This window comes from Theobroma cacao, chromosome 7 (assembly GCF_053813885.1).
Source record: "Theobroma cacao isolate CCN51 chromosome 7, ASM5381388v1, whole genome shotgun sequence".
Lineage (NCBI taxonomy): Eukaryota > Viridiplantae > Streptophyta > Magnoliopsida > Malvales > Malvaceae > Theobroma > Theobroma cacao.
Genome location: NC_142645.1, coordinates 18,902,278 through 18,908,802, shown reverse-complemented (window position 1 = coordinate 18,908,802; position 6,525 = coordinate 18,902,278). Strand labels below are relative to the sequence as shown.

Below are 6,525 nucleotides of genomic sequence, written 5' to 3'. Positions count from 1 at the left end.
CGAGTTAGGTCGGACACTATGATTAAGCGATTTTCCAAACATTTCACACCCTATCTAGTGCATACGCATGGATAAGAGCCTGAAATAATATATATTGATTTGACACAAATTATTGAATTTTTTGTGTTATGTATTGTGGATAGGTGGTGAGCTATCTGATATGGGTAAAAGACTACACCCGAAGACCGAGAATAGGAGTATATCTACTCCTAGTATAGTGAGTAAACTTACTATCATCTTAATTATCTAGAATAGATTTATTTAATTGTGTGATTTTATGGAAAAATGGTTTAATTGGAAAATTATTGTGTTTTATGGGAAAATGAGATTTTATAAAATAATTTTATAAAATTTTTAAAAATTTAATATTGATTTCAAAAATAGAGTAATTGGAGACCTATACTATGATTGTGTTTTTTATTCATGATTTTACATTAAATGGCTTATGATAAATGTCGGTATGACTGGTTATTATTATGATTTAAAGAATATGTGAACTGCTTCGAATTGCCTTGAATGTGTTAAGTGAGCCATGTCATACTATTGTGATTTTATTAGTTGGTGGATTATAAAGTGGGCACTGCAATGACGGGGGTTCCGTGGGCCAGCCTAATTAGAGGGGCACGATTCTCAATTATTGAGCTTACTTCGATTGGAAAGACGCGTAGGATAACTCCTGAGGTAGGATTTGAGTACACTTCACGCTAGCCACAACGTGAGAGTGAGACTCAGCCAACGCCAAAGAACGCCTGTGTGTCGATGCAAAAACATGTTTATGGGTATGGATCATTTAACAGCCTTGGCGGTCTCAGTGGGATACCTTGACGAAGGTACCAGCGAGAATGATTCTGGCAGGGGCCAAGTTTAAGAAATTCATAAGCCGAGAAATTTTGATGAAAATAAATTGTTTGGTATAGATTGAAACGAATTTTGCATTATGAACATTATTGAGATATAATGTTTTTATATTGTCTCATATTATTCGGCTTTAGATTATTTTGATGATGTCTGTCTACTCATTGGGATTTTATAATCTCACCCCTTCTTCCTATACATTTTTCAGGCTCAGAATAGGTAGTAGACTGTCAATTGCATCGAGAAGTAAATTTCAGAGTTGCATCCTAGAAAGCAAGGTTATAGACTTAAACCTTCTCAGTTATTTGGGGGCCCACGTGTCATTGTAATTTAAATTGCATACTTCAGTTTTCTATATTACAATATGTATAAATTTATTTTGTTTTTATGTGCAGTAAATTAATTTTTGATGTTTCAAAAAAATATATATATATATATTGTTTTACATTAAAATAGATTATTTTAATTAATATTTTTATTTTGTCATGGGAATATATAGAAATTAGAGTTTGAGTTAATTAGAATATTATGAGATGTATAAAGAGAAATATAAAAAATACTATAGTTTCAGGGTAGCATTTTGGAACTCTAATTCATATACATTCCCATGACAAATAGAGTTGAAATTAGAACTCTAATTGTTCCTTTCCCCAACTTTAGCTCTATTTGACTTATCAGATCCGGTTTGGAACCAGTTTTTTATGTGTACCCAACCTCTTGCTTTTGCTTCCCTATATTCCTCATCATTACTCAAAGAGATTAAGGAAATGCTTAGCCTCCATTGCACCCCATCCTGGATATGTTTTTGTAGCTCGGCTACCTCCAAACATCGAAAAAAAATTTTAAATATGTTGTTAAGCTTATATTATAAAATTTTTAGGACAAATCTCCAATATAAAACTAATTGGTAATAAGTAAAAAAATTCTTGCTACCACGATTTGGTTACCTCATCCAAGCCGGTAAGTCCGACTTGATTTGCACCAGGCTTGGATTTAGGTTTTTAGGCCAAGGCTTTATTTGCCCTGAACTGAAAGTATTATTATTTTAATTATTTAATTTAAATTTAAAATATGAACATAAAAGATTTTATAATAAAGTATCATATAATGGACGAACTTGACTTTTAAAACTGTCCACCGTATGGATGAAGCTCGGCTCGTGGGCAACTTTGATACGATCGTAAATATGATCACTGTTATAGAATAAATTCATAGATATGCTGTTATAATACTTTTGGGGCATGCAACAATTAATTAATGTTAGTTTGGTGATCAGGAAAAGCTTGCAAAGATGGGAAATATCAACCAGGAAAATCGAGAAACTGAAGGTGATATTGTGGAAACTCAAATAGAAGAGCAAAGATTGAGGAAACTGAAGGTGATATTCTCACAAAGATTGGGTGATCGACACAAAACAATTTATCATCAATAACGCGGGGCGTCCTTTATCTCGTCGCTGTTGTATCTACCGAGCGCATGTACTTCCTGATGTAGATAAAGCGGCCTTCACCCCTCAAATTGTTTCAATTGGTCCTCTGCATCATTTCGAAGAACATTTAATGGGTATGGAAGAGACGAAAGTCAAATTTCTGGAGCAATTCCTTCAACGTGTTGCCAAGACTGCTAGGTTACACGAGCACCCTGAACTTACTAGCTTGGAAGATCGACTGGCATTTGTTAATCCGGACGAAGTTGAGATTGAAAGAGCCCATGACTTTCCCTGCTTAGGTAACTTTCTCAACATTTTAAAATCTTTGGAAAATGACATCCGTAGTAGTTATGCGGAGAACTTGAACCACATCGTCAGTGAAGACTTTTTGAGGCTTATTCTTGTGGATGCCGCCTTCATCATTGAGCTCTTTCTGAGGTATAATTTTCGAAGCATCGTAAGAACCTGGCTACCAACGGTTTATTTCTTCGCTATCATAAGGAGTGATCTGTGGCTACTAGAAAATCAACTTCCATTCTTTGTTCTTCGACAACTATACGACTTGGCCTTTGGCTCTTGTTCTGATATTTACCCTCCCTTCCTTCAACTTACATGCAAATTTTTCGAGCTTTACAATGAGCAGAAAAAGTCCATCACAGGAGAAGTAAATCATTTCACAGACTTGTTGAGAGCTTTCTTTTACCGTCATCTAAAGATGTAGAGAATAGTCGCAGTGGTGGAAAACTTGAGGAGAAAGAGCAAACTTGCGATGAAGATGAATTTGACTTTTCTTATAAAGTGTTACGTGAACATTTGCCTAGCGCAACTCAACTACATGCAGCAGGAGTGAAGTTCCGTGCAAGCGAAAGCAAATGCTTGTTTGACATAAAATTTTGCGACGGAATACTTGAAATACCGTCTCTGCATATATGGGAAGAAACAGCATATCGTTTCCGCAACCTCATTGCCCTGGAGCAATATCACTATCCACGTGAACAATTTATAAGTGACTATTTCACAATTATGGATTACCTTCTGGACACTAGCAAAGATATAGATTTACTTGTGGAAAAGAAAATTATTAAGCACTGGATTGGAAGCTGTGGTAAAGTGGCCAATTTGTTTAAGAGTCTTTGCACAAATATTCTTAAAGGAAGGATTAATCGAAGATTCTTTCGTCTTATATTAAAGCTGAACAAATACCACAACCAACCTTGGCATAGCTGGAAAGAAACCCTATACCGTCAGTATTTCAGCACACCTTGGAGAAGTGCTTCTACAGTTGCTGCAACCATATTTCTTGTGCTCACTTTAACTCAAACCATAATGACTGGCTTCACCTTGTAGCCTTGAAGCTTAATGTGTAAAGTATGTAATAAGTTGTAATTGTGGCATGTATTAAAGCTTTCTAATTTCTTGCATCTGATCTTGTGTTTTTAGGTGTAACATATGTTTATGTATTTTCTAATGCGTCCTTTATTGTTGTTTTGTAGAACCCCAGTTTTATATGCAAGGGTAAAATGGGAAATATACTTGGTGAGCTAGAGAGAGAAACTTATCCCGAACTCAAATGCTGCAACAATTTTGACTCAGCGTTGCACAAATTTTAATATGTGCTTTTAAAAATATTTGTAGTAACACTTTTTGGGTACTTATTACGACACTTTTTTAAGAATTGACTACACTATAAAAGTTTTTAACAACATTATAAATAAAATGCAGTTATAATGAATGCATACACTAGTAAAAATTTCATTTTTAATATTGCTACTAAATGTTGAAAAAGTGTAACTAAAAATTTAAATGTGCAACTACAAGTCTAAAAAATTACACTTTTTTAAAATTTCATTATATAAAAAAATATGTTACTTAAAAAAGGGTAATTAAAGTCAAAATTTGTTCTAATACCTTTCAAGGTATTAAAAACAGGTAAAGATGAGTGTTGGATGACAAGGGAACAACAAAAAATCGAGAGAAAGGCTTTAAAATGTATTTTACGATTAGAAGGATCGACCTTGAATAGAAAGGGTTGATCCCCACTAGCTTTAAGGTCCAGCTTTGGTCCATCCACCAGTTCATTATTCTTCTCTCTTCCTTTCTTATCTCAACTTCAGCTCTCCAAAACCCTTATCTCTTGACTCTTACTTACTCCTACCCTCATTTGGAGCAATAAAATGGAAACGACAGTGAGTTTAGGCTTCCTTGCCTTGTTAGCTTTAGTTTAATTGGTTTATAATTTTCTCTCTACTGTTTCAATTGACTCTCTGTCTAATCTAAGGAATTTGGTTGGTTTGCTCTCAAATTTGCTCACCAAGATATGGACTTGATTATTGTGTTCATAAACTTATGGTTTTGAGGTTGTAAAGTTGCTAATCATGGATTATGGAATTTGAGCTTGAACTTGACTAGTTTCGAATTAAGGGAATTGGGGGAGATTGCGAAATTTTTAATAAATTCTATCTTAGGTGTTGTTGAAGCTCGAGAAAACTAAGTCAAGCAAGTACTATGTGTGTCAAGCCCCACCTTATAAAATACTTTTCATGTCATTCATATGATTGACAATATGCTTGCATACTTGGAAAGCCCCGAAAGAAAAATCGTTAAAAGACGACAATGTACCAAATGGTACAATTAAGTTAATTTAAGTCTCGAACTAGATCAAATAGAGAATTTAAAATGAAATTAAGAATATTAAAGTCCCAGAATGGTTTAATATGATGATTTGGAGTTCGATGATCAATTTGGAGTCAAACCAAAATTTTTACTGTCTAGGGGCAAAATGGTCATTTGCCACCCAAGGACACAATGGGAATTTTTAGAAAAGAATTTTTTTGGCCCCATTTGACTTATTGGAGTATAATTTGAGGGTTTGGTAGTGAAAAAGTTTAATTCCAGTGATTTCTAGAGTGTAGGGGCAAAATCGTAATTTTACCACCCTCGGACAAAATTTGAGATTTTGAGAGAATTTAGATCAAATTTGACAAATTGGAGAATGGTATGAGTATAAAGGGTGAAAAATATGTCTATGGGCAATTTTTCAATTTTTTGGACAAAAATGTAATTTTTGACTTTTACGGGGGCAAAAGTGTAAATTTCAAAAATTACTCCACCAAGACTTTGGATAAGTCTGAGAATTTTATCTAAGCTATGGATATGTTGGACAAGTGTGTGGTGAAAATTTGGAAACAAATGGATGGCTAGAATTTAAGGAATTAATAAAACATTAAAAAAATGAATAAAATAATATTATATTATTTTAGCCTTTAAAAAGGTAAAAATTCCAGAATTCTTATCTTCTTCAGCTGTCCAAACCAGGGGAGAAAAGGGGGAAAAAAACAAATAAGAACCCTACCTGAAAATTTGGGAAAAATCAAGAGAAATCAAGAAATCAAGCATTGAAAAGGTAAATTTCATTGATTTTCCTTGTGATTTTCACTACCCATGCATTTTTTTCTCATTTTCATGCAAAATTAGAAAGTGGGTATGGACACCCATGCTGGCCAAACCTCCATGGATGAGTTTTGAGCTTGATTTTTGGTTGATTTTAATTGAATTAAGTGATTTTAGTTAAGTTATATTGAAATATAGTAAAAATAAGCTAGAGATATAATTTTCTCCCATTGAAACCCATTATGCCAAATTTTCTAGGGGAATATTGGCTGCTGATCTTGATTTTTATTTGAGGAATTATGATGAATAATGATGAATTATGAGCCTAGAAAAATAATGGGAATTTTCGGAGCAAAAATATAAATTTTTACCCACTAGGGGTATTTTCGTAATTTGCTATCGAGACTGATAATTTGCACCACACTGAGGGACATTAAGTCAATTTGGGTGCAATTGAGCTATAGAAACTGAAAAAAATTAATTTGGAGTTTAAACAGACGCGTATATCGATTTATCGGGTAAAAGATCGAAATAGGCTAACACCGCATTTAGGCAAAATTTTAGACATTTTTGCATTCCATATCAAGCATTAGTAGTCTAAATTAGTTTAATTTCAATTTAGTACCAATGTGGTGAATTTCTCGATTTTGTACTGTGTCAAGGTGGTGAGTCCTCCAATAAAGGCAAGGGAATTGCACCCGATGATCAGTAGTCTGAGTATTTTGAAAATCCCCACTCTAGACACGGTGACTAACCTTACCATCATTTTAATTATCTAAAGTATGTTTTTATTCGGTTTTGGTGAATTTTATGAAAATGAGTTCAAATGGTAAATTTTTATGTTTCGTAAA

The 6,525-nt window shown here is 33.7% G+C and overlaps 1 pseudogene; it reads left to right on the top strand.

Moving 5' to 3' along the window:
* Positions 1-2,146: 2,146 nt before the first annotated feature.
* LOC18601405 (UPF0481 protein At3g47200-like) lies at positions 2,147-3,631 on the top strand (annotated as a pseudogene).
* Positions 3,632-6,525: the final 2,894 nt, after the last annotated feature.